This window comes from Taudactylus pleione, unplaced genomic scaffold (genome assembly GCF_031769625.1).
Source record: "Taudactylus pleione unplaced genomic scaffold, aTauple2 ptg000174l, whole genome shotgun sequence".
NCBI lineage: Eukaryota > Metazoa > Chordata > Amphibia > Anura > Myobatrachidae > Taudactylus > Taudactylus pleione.
This window is the reverse complement of record NW_028284576.1, coordinates 5,939,063-5,960,756: the sequence shown is the minus strand read 5'-3', so window position 1 is coordinate 5,960,756 and position 21,694 is coordinate 5,939,063. Positions and strand designations below refer to the sequence as shown.

At 36.3% G+C, this 21,694-nt stretch overlaps 2 non-coding genes across 2 annotated transcripts; both read right to left on the bottom strand.

Moving 5' to 3' along the window:
• Positions 1 to 10,993: 10,993 nt before the first annotated feature.
• Positions 10,994 to 11,067, bottom strand: TRNAN-GUU (transfer RNA asparagine (anticodon GUU)). Its single transcript has one exon. It is a non-coding gene; the product is annotated as a tRNA-Asn (tRNA).
• Positions 11,068 to 17,445: 6,378 nt separating this feature from the next.
• TRNAN-GUU (transfer RNA asparagine (anticodon GUU)) lies at positions 17,446 to 17,519 on the bottom strand. The gene has a single exon. It is a non-coding gene; the product is annotated as a tRNA-Asn (tRNA).
• Between the last annotated feature and the right edge of the window lie 4,175 nt (positions 17,520 to 21,694).

The window sequence follows — 21,694 nt, the reverse complement described above, 5'->3', positions numbered from 1 at the left end:
AAGGGTTGAAATAGGGGGATTTCAGTTAGTCCAAGGATCCAAGTATATGAGAACTTATTTGCAGTGCTATGAAAAATTCTGGTGATGTATTCACAATGATAAATGTGCCAAATTGTATTTATAATAAAGATAGAGAATGGTGGAACTGAGTTTTTTCAATATAAAGCTATATGGCATTTGGTAGCACTCAAAATATGTGTTATAAATTTGTGGGTATACTTAGGAATATCAGAAATATAATGAGATAAAAGGGAATATGACAGGGAGTTGGGCATTACAATTCCTATGAGAAGGAAAGCAAGACAATGTATGTCTGTCCACAATGGAAATAAGTTGGGACAGTGCCACCAGATGTGGGACAGTTTCCTCAGCCCCACAAAGTCTCCAACACAATGGTGATAAAGAAGGAAACATTTTATGAAATCATTAAGGTACTAAATACCAACGATAATGGGATTTTACTAAACTTGAGGCTAATGGATGTTTTTGAGATGTTATCTCTAAATGTAATCCAGTCCTCTTGGTGTAAGTGGTGTAAATGTTTTTAACATCAAAGGGGAATTAGCTCAAATGGTAGAGCTGTTGCTTAGCATGCGAGAGGTAGCGGTATCAATGCCTGCATTCTCCAGATAAGATTTTGGAACCAAAATTTGCTGCAGTATATCAAGTGAAGAATAACATTCCTGACCAAAATTCTTCACTGTTTTTATTTTCTTCTGATGCCCCAGAGGAATGCTGAGTTACAGATAGTTGTCTTGAAAATTACATGCAAACAATTTGGGGTTGATTCAAAGAGCTGATACACCACATTTCCTGTGAGTAACTGACTATAAGCCACACTTATGGTAGCTCCAAACTTGCAACAATTTGTTGTAGCCCATAATGCTGCAAAACAAAGTGATATCAGGTTGCTAGGGGTTCAATTTCAACTGCTGTAACTGGTGTTACTATACTGTTGCAGCGTTAACCTACCCCCTTTGTAAATAATTGAATCAACTTCTCAGAATTATCCCAGTGGATCCCAGTATCTGGTATATATTAATACATTTTTCTTATTCTTCTGGCTATAAGTCACTGTGAATTTTTAGCTTATTCTCTATATCTTCTTAGGACTGATCACTTGTTTTCAATTTGTAAAGTTCTTTCTAGTATTATCTAACACTAGCTGGAAAGCCATGGATGTAGAGTTAGTAAAGTCATAGCTGTTAATTTCCATGTAAGTTTGTGTATTGAGGTAAAATGAAGACAAATGCCTGGTAAATTTTGTCAAATAAAGAAACCTCCTGCCACAGAATAACAAACACCAAAAACATCCCAGGGTGGGCTTGAACCACCAACCTTTCATTTAACAGCCGAAATCACGCTAACCAATTGCGCCACAGAGACACATGAAAGTGCTTTCTATTGGATATTATCAGTAAGGGAAGATGAACCAGCAGAACTGAACTTAAACTGCTTAAAAGTTTCTAACTTGGATCATTTCTTACAAATGGACACTATAATATGAACTTGTGCAAAGTAAGAAATAATAGGATTATACCCTGTAAATTGAGAATTTTGTCAGGGTGTGAAAATATCTTAGTCATGATGGGGGCGAATCAATCCAGTTATAAAAGGGTTGAAATAGGGGGATTTCAGTTAGTCCAAGGATTGAAGTATATGAGAACTTATTTGCAGTGTTATGAAAAATTCTGGTGATGTATTCACAATGATAGATGTGCCAAATTGTATATATAATAAAGATAGAGAATGGTGGAACTGAGTTTTTTCAATATAAAGCTATATGGCATTTGGTAGCACTCAAAATATGTGTTATAAATTTGTGGGTATACTTAGGAATATCAGAAAGATAATGAGATAAAAGGGAATATGAAAGGGAGTTGGGCATTACAATACCTATGAGAAGGAAAGCAAGACAATGTATGTCTGTCCACAATGGAAGTAAGTTGGGACAGTGCCACCAGATGTGGGACATTTTCCTCAGCCCCACAAAGTCTCCAACACAATGGTGATAAAGAAGGAAACATTTTATGAAATCATTAAGGTACTAAATACCAACGATAATGGGATTTCACTAAACTTGAGGCTAATGGATGTTTTTGAAATGTTATCTCTAAATGTAATCCAGTCCTCTTGGTGTAAGTGGTGTAAATGGTTATAACATCAAAGGGGAATTAGCTGAAATGGTAGAGCGCTCGCTTAGCATGCGAGAGGTAGCGTCATCGATGCCCGCATTCTCCAGATAAGATTTTGGAACCAAAATTTGCTGCAGTATATCAAGTGAAGAATAACATTACTGACCAAAATTCTTCACTGTTTTTATTTTCTTCTGATGCCCCAGAGGAATGCTGAGTTGCATATAGTTGTCTTGAAAATTACATGCAAACAATTTGGGGTTGATTCAAAGAGCTGATACACCACATTTCCTGTGAGTAACTGACTATAAGCCACACTTATGGTAGCTCCAAACTTGCAACAATTTGTTGTAGCCCATAATGCTGCAAAACAAAGTGATATCAGGTTGCTAGGGGTTCAATTTCAACTGCTGTAACTGGTGTTACTATACTGTTGCAGCGTTAACCTACCCCATTTGTAAATAATTGAATCAACTTCTCAGAATTAACCCAGTGGATCCCAGTATCTGGTATATATTAATACATTTTTCTTATTCTTCTGGCTATAAGTCACTGTGAATTTTTAGCTTATTCTCTATATCTTCTTAGGACTGATCACTTGTTTTCAATTTGTAAAGTTCTTTCTAGTATTATCTAACACTAGCTGGAAAGCCATGGATGTAGAGTTAGTAAAGTCATAGCTGTTAATTTCCATGTAAGTTTGTGTATTGAGGTAAAATGAAGACAAATGCCTGGTAAATTTTGTCAAATAAAGAAACCTCCTGCCACAGAATAACAAACACCAAAAACATCCCTGGGTGGGCTTGAACCACCAACCTTTCATTTAACAGCCGAAATCACGCTAACCAATTGCGCCACAGAGACACATGAAAGTGCTTTCTATTGGATATTATCAGTAAGGGAAGATGAACCAGCAGAACTGAACTTAAACTGCTTAAAAGTTTCTAACTTGGATCATTTCTTACAAATGGACACTATAATATGAACTTGTGCAAAGTAAGAAATAACAGGATTATACCCTGTGAAATGAGAATTTTGTTAGTGTGTGAAAATATCTTAGTCATGATGGGGGCGAATCAATCCAGTTATAAAAGGGTTGAAATAGGGGGATTTCAGTTAGTCCAAGGATCCAAGTATATGAGAACTTATTTGCAGTGTTATGAAAAATTCTGGTGATGTATTCACAATGATAGATGGTGCCAAATTGTATATATAATAAAGATAGAGAATGGTGGAACTGAGTTTTTTCAATATAAAGCTATATGGCATTTGGTAGCACTCAAAATATGTGTTATAAATTTGTGGGTATACTTAGGAATATCAGAAAGATAATGAGATAAAAGGGAATATGAAAGGGAGTTGGGCATTACAATACCTATGAGAAGGAAAGCAAGACAATGTATGTCTGTCCACAATGGAAGTAAGTTGGGACAGTGCCACCAGATGTGGGACATTTTCCTCAGCCCCACAAAGTCTCCAACACAATGGTGATAAAGAAGGAAACATTTTATGAAATCATTAAGGTACTAAATACCAACGATAATGGGATTTCACTAAACTTGAGGCTAATGGATGTTTTTGAAATGTTATCTCTAAATGTAATCCAGTCCTCTTGGTGTAAGTGGTGTAAATGGTTATAACATCAAAGGGGAATTAGCTGAAATGGTAGAGTGCTCGCTTAGCATGCGAGAGGTAGCGTCATCGATGCCCGCATTCTCCAGATAAGATTTTGGAACCAAAATTTGCTGCAGTATATCAAGTGAAGAATAACATTACTGACCAAAATTCTTCACTGTTTTCATTTTCTTCTGATGCCCCAGAGGAATGCTGAGTTGCATATAGTTGTCTTGAAAATTACATGCAAACAATTTGGGGTTGATTCAAAGAGCTGATACACCACATTTCCTGTGAGTAACTGACTATAAGCCACACTTATGGTAGCTCCAAACTTGCAACAATTTGTTGTAGCCCATAATGCTGCAAAACAAAGTGATATCAGGTTGCTAGGGGTTCAATTTCAACTGCTGTAACTGGTGTTACTATACTGTTGCAGCGTTAACCTACCCCCTTTGTAAATAATTGAATCAACTTCTCAGAATTAACCCAGTGGATCCCAGTATCTGGTATATATTAATACATTTTTCTTATTCTTCTGGCTATAAGTCCCTGTGAATTTTTAGCTTATTCTCTATATCTTCTTAGGACTGATCACTTGTTTTCAATTTGTAAAGTTCTTTCTAGTATTATCTAACACTAGCTGGAAAGCCATGGATGTAGAGTTAGTAAAGTCATAGCTGTTAATTTCCATGTAAGTTTGTGTATTGAGGTAAAATGAAGACAAATGCCTGGTAAATTTTGTCAAATAAAGAAACCTCCTGCCACAGAATAACAAACACCAAAAACATCCCTGGGTGGGCTTGAACCACCAACCTTTCATTTAACAGCCGAAATCACGCTAACCAATTGCGCCACAGAGACACATGAAAGTGCTTTCTATTGGATATTATCAGTAAGGGAAGATGAACCAGCAGAACTGAACTTAAACTGCTTAAAAGTTTCTAACTTGGATCATTTCTTACAAATGGACACTATAATATGAACTTGTGCAAAGTAAGAAATAACAGGATTATACCCTGTGAATTGAGAATTTTGTCAGTGTGTGAAAATATCTTAGTCATGATGGGGGCGAATCAATCCAGTTATAAAAGGGTTGAAATAGGGGGATTTCAGTTAGTCCAAGGATCCAAGTATATGAGAACTTATTTGCAGTGTTATGAAAAATTCTGGTGATGTATTCACAATGATAGATGTGCCAAATTGTATATATAATAAAGATAGAGAATGGTGGAACTGAGTTTTTTCAATATAAAGCTATATGGCATTTGGTAGCACTCAAAATATGTGTTATAAATTTGTGGGTATACTTAGGAATATCAGAAAGATAATGAGATAAAAGGGAATATGAAAGGGAGTTGGGCATTACAATACCTATGAGAAGGAAAGCAAGACAATGTATGTCTGTCCACAATGGAAGTAAGTTGGGACAGTGCCACCAGATGTGGGACATTTTCCTCAGCCCCACAAAGTCTCCAACACAATGGTGATAAAGAAGGAAACATTTTATGAAATCATTAAGGTACTAAATACCAACGATAATGGGATTTCACTAAACTTGAGGCTAATGGATGTTTTTGAAATGTTATCTCTAAATGTAATCCAGTCCTCTTGGTGTAAGTGGTGTAAATGGTTATAACATCAAAGGGGAATTAGCTGAAATGGTAGAGCGCTCGCTTAGCATGCGAGAGGTAGCGTCATCGATGCCCGCATTCTCCAGATAAGATTTTGGAACCAAAATTTGCTGCAGTATATCAAGTGAAGAATAACATTACTGACCAAAATTCTTCACTGTTTTTATTTTCTTCTGATGCCCCAGAGGAATGCTGAGTTGCATATAGTTGTCTTGAAAATTACATGCAAACAATTTGGGGTTGATTCAAAGAGCTGATACACCACATTTCCTGTGAGTAACTGACTATAAGCCACACTTATGGTAGCTCCAAACTTGCAACAATTTGTTGTAGCCCATAATGCTGCAAAACAAAGTGATATCAGGTTGCTAGGGGTTCAATTTCAACTGCTGTAACTGGTGTTACTATACTGTTGCAGCGTTAACCTACCCCATTTGTAAATAATTGAATCAACTTCTCAGAATTAACCCAGTGGATCCCAGTATCTGGTATATATTAATAAATTTTTCTTATTCTTCTGGCTATAAGTCACTGTGAATTTTTAGCTTATTCTCTATATCTTCTTAGGACTGATCACTTGTTTTCAATTTGTAAAGTTCTTTCTAGTATTATCTAACACTAGCTGGAAAGCCATGGATGTAGAGTTAGTAAAGTCATAGCTGTTAATTTCCATGTAAGTTTGTGTATTGAGGTAAAATGAAGACAAATGCCTGGTAAATTTTGTCAAATAAAGAAACCTCCTGCCACAGAATAACAAACACCAAAAACATCCCTGGGTGGGCTTGAACCACCAACCTTTCATTTAACAGCCGAAATCACGCTAACCAATTGCGCCACAGAGACACATGAAAGTGCTTTCTATTGGATATTATCAGTAAGGGAAGATGAACCAGCAGAACTGAACTTAAACTGCTTAAAAGTTTCTAACTTGGATCATTTCTTACAAATGGACACTATAATATGAACTTGTGCAAAGTAAGAAATAACAGGATTATACCCTGTGAAATGAGAATTTTGTTAGTGTGTGAAAATATCTTAGTCATGATGGGGGCGAATCAATCCAGTTATAAAAGGGTTGAAATAGGGGGATTTCAGTTAGTCCAAGGATCCAAGTATATGAGAACTTATTTGCAGTGTTATGAAAAATTCTGGTGATGTATTCACAATGATAGATGGTGCCAAATTGTATATATAATAAAGATAGAGAATGGTGGAACTGAGTTTTTTCAATATAAAGCTATATGGCATTTGGTAGCACTCAAAATATGTGTTATAAATTTGTGGGTATACTTAGGAATATCAGAAAGATAATGAGATAAAAGGGAATATGAAAGGGAGTTGGGCATTACAATACCTATGAGAAGGAAAGCAAGACAATGTATGTCTGTCCACAATGGAAGTAAGTTGGGACAGTGCCACCAGATGTGGGACATTTTCCTCAGCCCCACAAAGTCTCCAACACAATGGTGATAAAGAAGGAAACATTTTATGAAATCATTAAGGTACTAAATACCAACGATAATGGGATTTCACTAAACTTGAGGCTAATGGATGTTTTTGAAATGTTATCTCTAAATGTAATCCAGTCCTCTTGGTGTAAGTGGTGTAAATGGTTATAACATCAAAGGGGAATTAGCTGAAATGGTAGAGTGCTCGCTTAGCATGCGAGAGGTAGCGTCATCGATGCCCGCATTCTCCAGATAAGATTTTGGAACCAAAATTTGCTGCAGTATATCAAGTGAAGAATAACATTACTGACCAAAATTCCTCACTGTTTTCATTTTCTTCTGATGCCCCAGAGGAATGCTGAGTTGCATATAGTTGTCTTGAAAATTACATGCAAACAATTTGGGGTTGATTCAAAGAGCTGATACACCACATTTCCTGTGAGTAACTGACTATAAGCCACACTTATGGTAGCTCCAAACTTGCAACAATTTGTTGTAGCCCATAATGCTGCAAAACAAAGTGATATCAGGTTGCTAGGGGTTCAATTTCAACTGCTGTAACTGGTGTTACTATACTGTTGCAGCGTTAACCTACCCCCTTTGTAAATAATTGAATCAACTTCTCAGAATTAACCCAGTGGATCCCAGTATCTGGTATATATTAATACATTTTTCTTATTCTTCTGGCTATAAGTCCCTGTGAATTTTTAGCTTATTCTCTATATCTTCTTAGGACTGATCACTTGTTTTCAATTTGTAAAGTTCTTTCTAGTATTATCTAACACTAGCTGGAAAGCCATGGATGTAGAGTTAGTAAAGTCATAGCTGTTAATTTCCATGTAAGTTTGTGTATTGAGGTAAAATGAAGACAAATGCCTGGTAAATTTTGTCAAATAAAGAAACCTCCTGCCACAGAATAACAAACACCAAAAACATCCCTGGGTGGGCTTGAACCACCAACCTTTCATTTAACAGCCGAAATCACGCTAACCAATTGCGCCACAGAGACACATGAAAGTGCTTTCTATTGGATATTATCAGTAAGGGAAGATGAACCAGCAGAACTGAACTTAAACTGCTTAAAAGTTTCTAACTTGGATCATTTCTTACAAATGGACACTATAATATGAACTTGTGCAAAGTAAGAAATAACAGGATTATACCCTGTGAATTGAGAATTTTGTCAGTGTGTGAAAATATCTTAGTCATGATGGGGGCAAATCAATCCAGTTATAAAAGGGTTGAAATAGGGGGATTTCAGTTAGTCCAAGGATCCAAGTATATGAGAACTTATTTGCAGTGTTATGAAAAATTCTGGTGATGTATTCACAATGATAAATGTGCCAAATTGTATTTATAATAAAGATAGAGAATGGTGCAACTGAGTTTTTTCAATATAAAGCTATATGGCATTTGGTAGCACTCAAAATATGTGTTATAAATTTGTGGGTATACTTAGGAATATCAGAAAGATAATGAGATAAAAGGGAATATGAAAGGGAGTTGGGCATTACAATACCTATGAGAAGGAAAGCAAGACAATGTATGTCTGTCCACAATGGAAGTAAGTTGGGACAGTGCCACCAGATGTGGGACATTTTCCTCAGCCCCACAAAGTCTCCAACACAATGGTGATAAAGAAGGAAACATTTTATGAAATCATTAAGGTACTAAATACCAACGATAATGGGATTTCACTAAACTTGAGGCTAATGGATGTTTTTGAAATGTTATCTCTAAATGTAATCCAGTCCTCTTGGTGTAAGTGGTGTAAATGGTTATAACATCAAAGGGGAATTAGCTGAAATGGTAGAGCGCTCGCTTAGCATGCGAGAGGTAGCGTCATCGATGCCCGCATTCTCCAGATAAGATTTTGGAACCAAAATTTGCTGCAGTATATCAAGTGAAGAATAACATTACTGACCAAAATTCTTCACTGTTTTCATTTTCTTCTGATGCCCCAGAGGAATGCTGAGTTGCATATAGTTGTCTTGAAAATTACATGCAAACAATTTGGGGTTGATTCAAAGAGCTGATACACCACATTTCCTGTGAGTAACTGACTATAAGCCACACTTATGGTAGCTCCAAACTTGCAACAATTTGTTGTAGCCCATAATGCTGCAAAACAAAGTGATATCAGGTTGCTAGGGGTTCAATTTCAACTGCTGTAACTGGTGTTACTATACTGTTGCAGCGTTAACCTACCCCCTTTGTAAATAATTGAATCAACTTCTCAGAATTAACCCAGTGGATCCCAGTATCTGTTATATATTAATACATTTTTCTTATTCTTCTGGCTATAAGTCCCTGTGAATTTTTAGCTTATTCTCTATATCTTCTTAGGACTGATCACTTGTTTTCAATTTGTAAAGTTCTTTCTAGTATTATCTAACACTAGCTGGAAAGCCATGGATGTAGAGTTAGTAAAGTCATAGCTGTTAATTTCCATGTAAGTTTGTGTATTGAGGTAAAATGAAGACAAATGCCTGGTAAATTTTGTCAAATAAAGAAACCTCCTGCCACAGAATAACAAACACCAAAAACATCCCTGGGTGGGCTTGAACCACCAACCTTTCATTTAACAGCCGAAATCACGCTAACCAATTGCACCACAGAGACACATGAAAGTGCTTTCTATTGGATATTATCAGTAAGGGAAGATGAACCAGCAGAACTGAACTTAAACTGCTTAAAAGTTTCTAACTTGGATCATTTCTTACAAATGGACACTATAATATGAACTTGTGCAAAGTAAGAAATAACAGGATTATACCCTGTGAATTGAGAATTTTGTCAGTGTGTGAAAATATCTTAGTCATGATGGGGGCAAATCAATCCAGTTATAAAAGGGTTGAAATAGGGGGATTTCAGTTAGTCCAAGGATCCAAGTATATGAGAACTTATTTGCAGTGTTATGAAAAATTCTGGTGATGTATTCACAATGATAAATGTGCCAAATTGTATTTATAATAAAGATAGAGAATGGTGGAACTGAATTTTTTCAATATAAAGCTATATGGCATTTGGTAGCACTCAAAATATGTGTTATAAATTTGTGGGTATACTTAGGAATATCAGAAATATAATGAGATAAAAGGGAATATGACAGGGAGTTGGGCATTACAATTCCTATGAGAAGGAAAGCAAGACAATGTATGTCTGTCCACAATGGAAATAAGTTGGGACAGTGCCACCAGATGTGGGACAGTTTCCTCAGCCCCACAAAGTCTCCAACACAATGGTGATAAAGAAGGAAACATTTTATGAAATCATTAAGGTACTAAATACCAACGATAATGGGATTTTACTAAACTTGAGGCTAATGGATGTTTTTGAGATGTTATCTCTAAATGTAATCCAGTCCTCTTGGTGTAAGTGGTGTAAATGTTTTTAACATCAAAGGGGAATTAGCTCAAATGGTAGAGCTGTCGCTTAGCATGCGAGAGGTAGCGGCATCAATGCCCGCATTCTCCAGATAAGATTTTGGAACCAAAATTTGCTGCAGTATATCATTTGAAGAATAACATTCCTGACCAAAATTCTTCACTGTTTTTATTTTCTTCTGATGCCCCAGAGGAATGCTGAGTTACAGATAGTTGTCTTGAAAATTACATGCAAACAATTTGGGGTTGATTCAAAGAGCTGATTCACCACATTTCCTGTGAGTAGCTGACTATAAGCCACACTTATGGTAGCTCCAAACTTGCAGCAATTTGTTGTAGCCCCATAATGCTGCATAAAAAAGTGATATCGGGTTGCTAGGGGTCCAATTTCAACTGCTGTAACTGGTGTTACTATACTGTTGCAAGGGTAACTTACCCCCTTTGAAAATAATTGATTCAACTTCTCAGAATTAACCCAGTGGATCCCAGTATCTGGTGTATATATTAATACATTTTTGTTATTCTTCTGGCTATAAGTCCCTGTGAATTTTTAGCTTATTCTCTATATCTTCTTAGGACTGATCACTTGTTTTCAATTTGTAAAGTTCTTTCTAGTATTATCTAACACTAGCTGGAAAGCCATGGATGTAGAGTTAGTAATGTCATAGCTGTTAATTTCCTTGTAAGTTTGTGTATTGAGGTAAAATGAAGACAAATGCCTGGTAAATTTCGTCAAAAACTCAATCCTCCTGTCACAGAATAACAAACACAAAACACGTCCCTGGGTGGGCTTGAACCACCAACCTTTCAGTTAACAGCCGAACGCGCTAACCAACTGCGCCACAGGGACACGTGAAAATGTTTTCTAGTGGATATTATCAGTAAGGGAAGATGGACCAGCAGAATTGAACTTAAACTGCTTAAAAGTTTCTAACTTGGATCATTTCTTACAAATGGACACTATAATATGAACTTGTGCAAAGTAAGAAATAACAGGATTATACCCTGTAAATTGAGAATTTTGTCAGGGTGTGAAAATATCTTAGTCATGATGGGGGCGAGTCAATCCAGTTATAAAAGGGTTGAAATAGGGGGATTTCAGTTAGTCCAAGGATCCAAGTATATGAGAACTTATTTGCAGTGTTATGAAAAATTCTGGTGATGTATTCACAATGATAGATGTGCCAAATTGTATATATAATAAAGATAGAGAATGGTGGAACTGAGTTTTTGCAATATAAAGCTATATGGCATTTGGTAGCACTCAAAATATGTGTTATAAATTTGTGGGTATACTTAGGAATATCAGAAAGATAATGAGATAAAAGGGAATATGAAAGGGAGTTGGGCATTACAATACCTATGAGAAGGAAAGCAAGACAATGTATGTCTGTCCACAATGGAAGTAAGTTGGGACAGTGCCACCAGATGTGGGACATTTTCCTCAGCCCCACAAAGTCTCCAACACAATGGTGATAAAGAAGGAAACATTTTATGAAATCATTAAGGTACTAAATACCAACGATAATGGGATTTCACTAAACTTGAGGCTAATGGATGTTTTTGAAATGTTATCTCTAAATGTAATCCAGTCCTCTTGGTGTAAGTGGTGTAAATGGTTATAACATCAAATTGGAATTAGCTGAAATGGTAGAGCGCTCGCTTAGCATGTGAGAGGTAGCGTCATCGATGCCCGCATTCTCCAGATAAGATTTTGGAACCAAAATTTGCTGCAGTATATCAAGTGAATAATAACATTCCTGACCAAAATTCTTCACTGTTTTCATTTTCTTCTGATGCCCCAGAGGAATGCTGAGTTGAATAAAGTTGTCTTGAAAATTACATGCAAACAATTTGGGGTTGATTCAAAGAGCTGATACACCACATTTCCTGTGAGTAACTTACTATAAGCCACACTTATGGTAGCTCCAAACTTGCAACAATTTGTTGTAGCCCATAATGCTGCAAAACAAAGTGATATCAGGTTGCTAGGGGTTCAATTTCAACTGCTGTAACTGGTGTTACTATACTGTTGCAGCGTTAACCTACCCCCTTTGTAAATAATTGAAGCAACTTCTCAGAATTATCCCAGTGGATCCCAGTATCTGGTATATATTAATACATTTTTGTTATTCTTCTCGCTATAAGTCACTGTGAATTTTTAACTTATTCTCTATATCTTCTTAGGACTGATCACTTATTTTCAATTTGTAAAGTTCTTTCTAGTATTATCTAACACTAGCTGGAAAGCCATGGATGTAGAGTTAGTAAAGTCATAGCTGTTAATTTCCATGTAAGTTTGTGTATTGAGGTAAAATGAAGACAAATGCCTGGTAAATTTTGTCAAATACAAAATCCTCCTGCCACAGAATAACAAACACCAAAAACGTCCCTGGGTGGCCTTGAACCACCAACCTTTCAGTTAACAGCCGAAAACACGCTAACCAATTGCCCCACAGAGACACATGAAAGTGCTTTCTAATGGATATTATCAGTAAGGGAAGATGAACCAGCAGAACTGAACTTAAACTGCTTAAAAGTTTCTAACTTGGATCATTTCTTACAAATGGATACTATAATATGAACTTGTGCATAGTAAGAAATAACAGGATTATACCCTGTGAATTGAGAATTTTGTCAATGTGTGAAAATATCTTAGTCATGATGGGGGCGAATCAATCCAGTAATAAAAGGGTTGAAATAGGGGGATTTCAGTTAGTCCAAGGATCAAAGTATATGAGAACTTATTTGCAGTGTTATGAAAAATTCTGGTGATGTATTCACAATGATAAATGTGCCAAATTGTATTTATAATAAAGATAGAGAATGGTGCAACTGAGTTTTTTCAATATAAAGCTATATGGCATTTGGTAGCACTCAAAATATGTGTTATAAATTTGTGGGTATACTTAGGAATATCAGAAATATAATGAGATAAAAGGGAATATGACAGGGAGTTGGGCATTACAATTCCTATGAGAAGGAAAGCAAGACAATGTATGTCTGTCCACAATGGAAGTAAGTTGGGACAGTGCCACCAGATGTGGGACAGTTTCCTCAGCCCCACAAAGTCTCCAACACAATGGTGATAAAGAAGGAAACATTTTATGAAATCATTAAGGTACTAAATACCAACGATAATGGGATTTTACTAAACTTGAGGCTAATGGATGTTTTTGAGATGTTATCTCTAAATGTAATCCAGTCCTCTTGGTGTAAGTGGTGTAAATGGTTTTAACATCAAAGGCGAATTAGCTCAAATGGTAGAGTGCTCGCTTAGCATGCGAGAGGTAACGGCATCGATGCCCGCATTCTCCAGATAAGATTTTGGAACCAAAATTTGCTGCAGTATATCAAGTGAAGAATAACATTCCTGACCAAAATTCTTCACTGTTTTTATTTTCTTCTGATGCCCCAGAGGAATGCTGAGTTACATATAGTTGTCTTGAAAATTACATGCAAACAATTTGGGGTTGATTCAAAGAGCTGAAACACCACATTTCCTGTGAGTATCTGACTATAAGCCACACTTATGGTAGCTCCAAACTTGCAGCAATTTGTTGTAGCCCCATAATGCTGCATAAAAAAGTGATATCGGGTTGCTAGGGGTCCAATTTCAACTGCTGTAACTGGTATTACTATACTGTTGCAAGGTTAACTTACCCCCTTTGTAAATAATTGAATCAACTTCTCAGAACTAACCCAGTGGATCCCAGTATCTGGTATATATTAATACATTTTTCTTATTCTTCTGGCTATAAGTCACTGTGAATTTTTAGCTTATTCTCTATATCTTCTTAGGACTGATCACTTGTTTTCAATTTGTAAAGTTCTTTCTAGTATTATCTAACACTAGCTGGAAAGCCATGGATGTAGAGTTAGTAATGTCATAGCTGTTAATTTCCATGTAAGTTTGTGTATTGAGGTAAAATGAAGACAAATGCCTGGTACATTTTGTCAAATACAAAATCCTCCTGCCACAGAATAACAAACTCCAAAAACGTCCCTGGGTGGCCTTGAACCACCAACCTTTCAGTTAACAGCCGAAAACACGCTAACCAATTGCCCCACAGAGACACATGAAAGTGCTTTCTAATGGATATTATCAGTAAGGGAAGATGAACCAGCAGAACTGAACTTAAACTGCTTAAAAGTTTCTAACTTGGATCATTTCTTACAAATGGACACTATAATATGAACTTGTGCAAAGTAAGAAATAACAGGATTATACCCTGTGAAATGAGAATTTTGTCAGTGTGTGAAAATATCTTAGTCATGATGGGGGCGAATCAATCCAGTTATAAAAGGGTTGAAAAAGGGGGATTTCAGTTAGTCCAAGGATCCAAGTATATGAGAACTTATTTGCAGTGTTATGAAAAATTCTGGTGATGTATTCACAATGATAAATGTGCCAAATTGTATTTACAATAAAGATAGAGAATGGTGGAACTGAGTTTTTTCAATATAAAGCTATATGGCATTTGGTAGCACTCAAAATATGTGTTACACATTTGTGGGTATACTTAGGAATATCAGAAATATAATGAGATAAAAGGGAATATGACTGGGAGTTGGGCATTACAATTCCTATGAGAAGGAAAGCAAGACAATGTATGTCTGTCCACAATGGAAGTAAGTTGGGACAGTGCCACCAGATGTGGGACAGTTTCCTCAGCCCCACAAAGTCTCCAACACAATGGTGATAAAGAAGGAAACATTTTATGAAATCATTAAGGTACTAAATACCAACGATAATGGGATTTTACTAAACTTGAGGCTAATGGATGTTTTTGAGATGTTATCTTTAAATGTAATCCAGTCCTCTTGGTGTAAGTGGTGTAAATGGTTTTAACATCAAAGGCGAATTAGCTCAAATGGTAGAGCGCTCGCTTAGCATACGAGAGGTAACGACATCGATGCCCGCATTCTCCAGATAAGATTTTGGAACCAAAATTTGCTGCAGTATATCAAGTGAAGAATAACATTCCTGACCAAAATTCTTCACTGTTTTTATTTTCTTCTGATGCCCCAGAGGAATGCTGAGTTACATATAGTTGTCTTGAAAATTACATGCAAACAATTTGGGGTTGATTCAAAGAGCTGATACACCACATTTCCTGTGAATAACTGACTATAAGCCACACTTATGGTAGCTCCAAACTTGCAGCAATTTGTTGTAGCCCCATACTGCTGCATAAAACAGTGATATCGGGTTGCTAGGGGTCCAATTTCAACTGCTGTAACTGGTATTACTATACTGTTGCAAGGTTAACTTACCCCCTTTGTAAATAATTGAATCAACTTCTCAGAATTAACCCAGTGGATCCCAGTATCTGGTATATATTAATACATTTTTGTTATTCTTCTGGCTATAAGTCACTGTGAATTTTTAGCTTATTCTCTATATCTTCTTAGGACTGATCACTTGTTTTCAATTTGTAAAGTTCTTTCTAGTATTATCTAACACTAGCTGGAAAGCCATGGATGTAGAGTTAGTAAAGTCATAGCTGTTAATTTCCATGTAAGTTTGTGTATTGAGGTAAAATGAAGACAAATGCCTGGTAAATTTTGTCAAATACAAAATCCTCCTGCCACAGAATAACAAACACCAAAAACGTCCCTGGGTGGCCTTGAACCACCAACCTTTCAGTTAACAGCCGAAAACACGCTAACCAATTGCCCCACAGAGACACATGAAAGTGCTTTCTAATGGATATTATCAGTAAGGGAAGATGAACCAGCAGAACTGAACTTAAACTGCTTTAAAGTTTCTAACTTGGATCATTTCTTACAAATGGACACTATAATATGAACTTGTGCAACGTAAGAAATAACAGGATTATACCCTGTGAATTGAGAATTTTGACAGGGTGTGAAAATATCTTAGTCATGATGGGGGCGAATCAATCCAGTTATAAAAGGGTTGAAATAGGGGGATTTCAGTTAGTCCAAGGATCCAAGTATATGAGAACTTATTTGCAGTGTTATGAAAAATTCTAGTGATGTATTCACAATGATAGATGTGCCAAATTGTATTTATAATAAAGATAGAGAATGGTGGAACTGAGTTTTTTCAATATAAAGCTATATGGCATTTGGTAGCACTCAAAATATGTGTTATCAATTTGTGGGTATACATAGGAATATCAGAAATATAATGAGATAAAAGGTAATATGACAGGGAGTTGGGCATTACAATTCCTATGAGAAGGAAAGCAAGACAATATATGTCTGTCCACAATGGAAGTAAGTTGGGACAGTGCCACCAGATGTGGGACAGTTTCCTCAGCCCCACAAAGTCTCCAACACAATGGTGATAAAGAAGGAAACATTTTATGAAATCATTAAGGTACTAAATACCAACGATAATGGGATTTTACTAAACTTGAGGCTAATGGATGTTTTTGAGATGTTATCTCTAAATGTAATCCAGTCCTCTTGGTGTAAGTGGTGTAAATGTTTTTAACATCAAAGGGGAATTAGCTCAAATGGTAGAGCTGTCGCTTAGCATGCGAGAGGTAGCGGCATCAATGCCCGAATTCTCCAGATAAGATTTTGGAACCAAAATTTGCTGCAGTATATCAAGTGAAGAATAACATTCCTGACCAAAATTCTTCACTGTTTTATTTTCTTCTGATGCCCCAGAGGAATGCTGAGTTACAGATAGTTGTCTTGAAAATTACATGCAAACAATTTGGGGTTGATTCAAAGAGCTGATACACCACATTTCCTGTGAGTAGCTGACTATAAGCCACACTTATGGTAGCTCCAAACTTGCAGCAATTTGTTGTAGCCCCATAATGCTGCATAAAAAAGTGATATCGGGTTGCTAGGGGCTCAATTTCAACTGCTGTAACTGGTGTTACTATACTGTTAGAAGGGTAACTTACCCCCTTTGAAAATAATTGATTCAACTTCTCAGAATTAACCCAGTGGATCCCAGTATCTGGTATATATTAATACATTTTTCTTATTCTTCTGGCTATAAGTCCCTGTGAATTTTTAGCTTATTCTCTATATCTTCTTAGGACTGATCACTTGTTTTCAATTTGTAAAGTTCTTTCTAGTATTATCTAACACTAGCTGGAAAGCCATGGATGTAGAGTTAGTAATGTCATAGCTGTTAATTTCCTTGTAAGTTTGTGTATTGAGGTAAAATGAAGACAAATGCCTGGTAAATTTCATCAAAAACTGAATCCTCCTGTCACAGAATAACAAACACAAAATACGTCCCTGGGTGGGCTTGAACCACCAACCTTTCAGTTAACAGCCGAACGCGCTAACCAACTGCGCCACAGGGACACGTGAAAATGTTTTCTAATGGATATTATCAGTAAGGGAAGATGGACCAGCAGAATTGAACTTAAACTGCTTAAAAGTTTCTAACTTGGATCATTTCTTACAAATGGACACTATAATATGAACTTGTGCAAAGTAAGAAATAACAGGATTATACCCTGTAAATTGAGAATTTTGTCAGGGTGTGAAAATATCTTAGTCATGATGGGGGCGAATCTATCCAGTTATAAAAGGGTTGAAATAGGGGGATTTCAGTTAGTCCAAGGATCCAAGTATATGAGAACTTATTTGCAGTGTTATGAAAAATTCTGGTGATGTATTCACAATGATAGATGTGCCAAATTGTATATATAATAAAGATAGAGAATGGTGGAACTGAGTTTTTTCAATATAAAGCTATATGGCATTTGGTAGCACTCAAAATATGTGTTATAAATTTGTGGGTATACTTAGGAATATCAGAAAGATAATGAGATAAAAGGGAATATGAAAGGGAGTTGGGCATTACAATACCTATGAGAAGGAAAGCAAGACAATGTATGTCTGTCCACAATGGAAGTAAGTTGGGACAGTGCCACCAGATGTGGGACATTTTCCTCAGCCCCACAAAGTCTCCAACACAATGGTGATAAAGAAGGAAACATTTTATGAAATCATTAAGGTACTAAATACCAACGATAATGGGATTTCACTAAACTTGAGGCTAATGGATGTATTTGAAATGTTATCTCTAAATGTAATCCAGTCCTCTTGGTGTAAGTGGTGTAAATGGTTATAACATCAAAGGGGAATTAGCTGAAATGGTAGAGCGCTCGCTTAGCATGTGAGAGGTAGCGTCATCGATGCCCGCATTCTCCAGATAAGATTTTGGAACCAAAATTTGCTGCAGTATATCAAGTGAATAATAACATTCCTGACCAAAATTCTTCACTGTTTTCATTTTCTTCTGATGCCCCAGAGGAATGCTGAGTTGAATAAAGTTGTCTTGAAAATTACATGCAAACAATTTGGGGTTGATTCAAAGAGCTGATACACCACATTTCCTGTGAGTAACTTACTATAAGCCACACTTATGGTAGCTCCAAACTTGCAACAATTTGTTGTAGCCCATAATGCTGCAAAACAAAGTGATATCAGGTTGCTAGGGGTTCAATTTCAACTGCTGTAACTGGTGTTACTATACTGTTGCAGCGTTAACCTACCCCCTTTGTAAATAATTGAATCAACTTCTCAGAATTATCCCAGTGGATCCCAGTATCTGGTATATATTAATACATTTTTGTTATTCTTCTGGCTATAAGTCACTGTGATTTTTTAACTTATTCTCTATATCTTCTTAGGACTGATCACTTATTTTCAATTTGTAAAGTTCTTTCTAGTATTATCTAACACTAGCTGGAAAGCCATGGATGTAGAGTTAGTAAAGTCATAGCTGTTAATTTCCATGTAATTTTGTGTATTGAGGTAAAATGAAGACAAATGCCTGGTAAATTTTGTCAAATACAAAATCCTCCTGCCACAGAATAACAAACACCAAAAACGTCCCTGGGTGGTCTTGAACCACCAACCTTTCAGTTAACAGCCGAAAACACACTAACCAATTGCCCCACAGAGACACATGAAAGTGCTTTCTAATGGATATTATCAGTAAGGGAAGATGAACCAGCAGAACTGAACTTAAACTGCTTAAAAGTTTCTAACTTGGATCATTTCTTACAAATGGACACTATAATATGAACTTGTGCAAAGTAAGAAATAACAGGATTATACCCTGTGAAATAAGAATTTTGTCAGGGTGTGAAAATATCTTAGTCATGATGGGGGCGAATCAATCCAGTTATAAAAGGGTTGAAAAAGGGGGATTTCAGTTAGTCCAAGGATCCAAGTATATGAGAACTTATTTGCAGTGTTATGAAAAATTCTGGTGATGTATTCACAATGATAAATGTGCCAAATTGTATTTACAATAAAGATAGAGAATGGTGGAACTGAGTTTTTTCAATATAAAGCTATATGTCATTTGGTAGCACTCAAAATATGTGTTACAAATTTGAGGGTATACTTAGGAATATCAGAAATATAATGAGATAAAAGGGAATATGACAGGGAGTTGGGCATTACAATTCCTATGAGAAGGAAAGCAAGACAATGTATGTCTGTCCACAATGGAAGTAAGTTGGGACAGTGCCACCAGATGTGGGACAGTTTCATCAGCCCCACAAAGTCTCCAACACAATGGTGATAAAGAAGGAAACATTTTATGAAATCATTAAGGTACTAAATACCAACGATAATGGGATTTTACTAAACTTGAGGCTAATGGATGTTTTTGAGATGTTATCTCTAAATGTAATCCAGTCCTTTTGGTGTAAGTGGTGTAAATGGTTTTAACATCAAAGGGGAATTAGCTCAAATGGTAGAGCGCTCGCTTAGCATGCGAGAGGTAGTGTCATCGATGCCCGCATTCTCCAGATAAGATTTTGGAACCAAAATTTGCTGCAGTATATCAAGTGAAGAATAACATTCCTGACCAAAATTCTTCACTGTTTTCATTTTCTTCTGATGCCCCAGAGGAATGCTGAGTTGCATATAGTTGTCTTGAAAATTACATGCAAACAATTTGGGGTTGATTCAAAGAGCTGATACACCACATTTCCTGTGAGTAACTGACTATAAGCCACACTTATGGTAGCTCCAAACTTGCAACAATTTGTTGTAGCCCATAATGCTGCAAAACATAGTGATATCAGGTTGCTAGGGGTTCAATTTCAACTGCTGTAACTGGTGTTACTATACTGTTGCAGCGTTAACCTACCCCCTTTGTAAATAATTGAATCAACTTCTCAGAATTAACCCAGTGGATCCCAGTATCTGGTATATATTAATACATTTTTCTTATTCTTCTGGCTATAAGTCACTGTGAATTTTTAGCTTATTCTCTATATCTTCTTAGGACTGATCACTTGTTTTCAATTTGTAAAGTTCTTTCTAGTATTATCTAACACTAGCTGGAAAGCCATGGATGTAGAGTTAGTAAAGTCATAGCTGTTAATTTCCATGTAAGTTTGTGTATTGAGGTAAAATGAAGACAAATGCCTGGTAAATTTTGTCAAATAAAGAAACCTCCTGCCACAGAATAACAAACACCAAAAACATCCCTGGGTAGGCTTGAACCACCAACCTTTCATTTAACAGCCGAAATCACGCTAACCAATTGCGCCACAGAGACACATGAAAGTGCTTTCTATTGGATATTATCAGTAAGGGAAGATGAACCAGCAGAACTGAACTTAAACTGCTTAAAAGTTTCTAACTTGGATCATTTCTTACAAATGGACACTATAATATGAACTTGTGCAAAGTAAGAAATAACAGGATTATACCCTGTGAATTGAGAATTTTGTCAGGGTGTGAAAATATCTTAGTCATAATGAGGGCGAATCAATCCAGTTATAAAAGGGTTGAAATAGGGGGATTTCAGTTAGTCCAAGGATCAAAGTATATGAGAACTTATTTGCAGTGTTATGAAAAATTCTGGTGATGTATTCACAATGATAAATGTGCCAAATTGTATTTATAATAAAGATAGAGAATGGTGCAACTGAGTTTTTTCAATATAAAGCTATATGGCATTTGGTAGCACTCAAAATATGTGTTATCAATTTGTGGGTATACATAGGAATATCAGAAATATAATGAGATAAAAGGTAATATGACAGGGAGTTGGGCATTACAATTCCTATGAGAAGGAAAGCAAGACAATATATGTCTGTCCACAATGGAAGTAAGTTGGGACAGTGCCACCAGATGTGGGACAGTTTCCTCAGCCCCACAAAGTCTCCAACACAATGGTGATAAAGAAGGAAACATTTTATGAAATCATTAAGGTACTAAATACCAACGATAATGGGATTTTACTAAACTTGAGGCTAATGGATGTTTTTGAGATGTTATCTCTAAATGTAATCCAGTCCTCTTGGTGTAAGTGGTGTAAATGTTTTTAACATCAAAGGGGAAGTAGCTCAAATGGTAGAGCTGTCGCTTAGCATGCGAGAGGTAGCGACATCAATGCCCGAAATCTCCAGATAAGATTTTGGAACCAAAATTTGCTGCAGTATATCAAGTGAAGAATAACATTCCTGACCAAAATTCTTCACTGTTTTATTTTCTTCTGATGC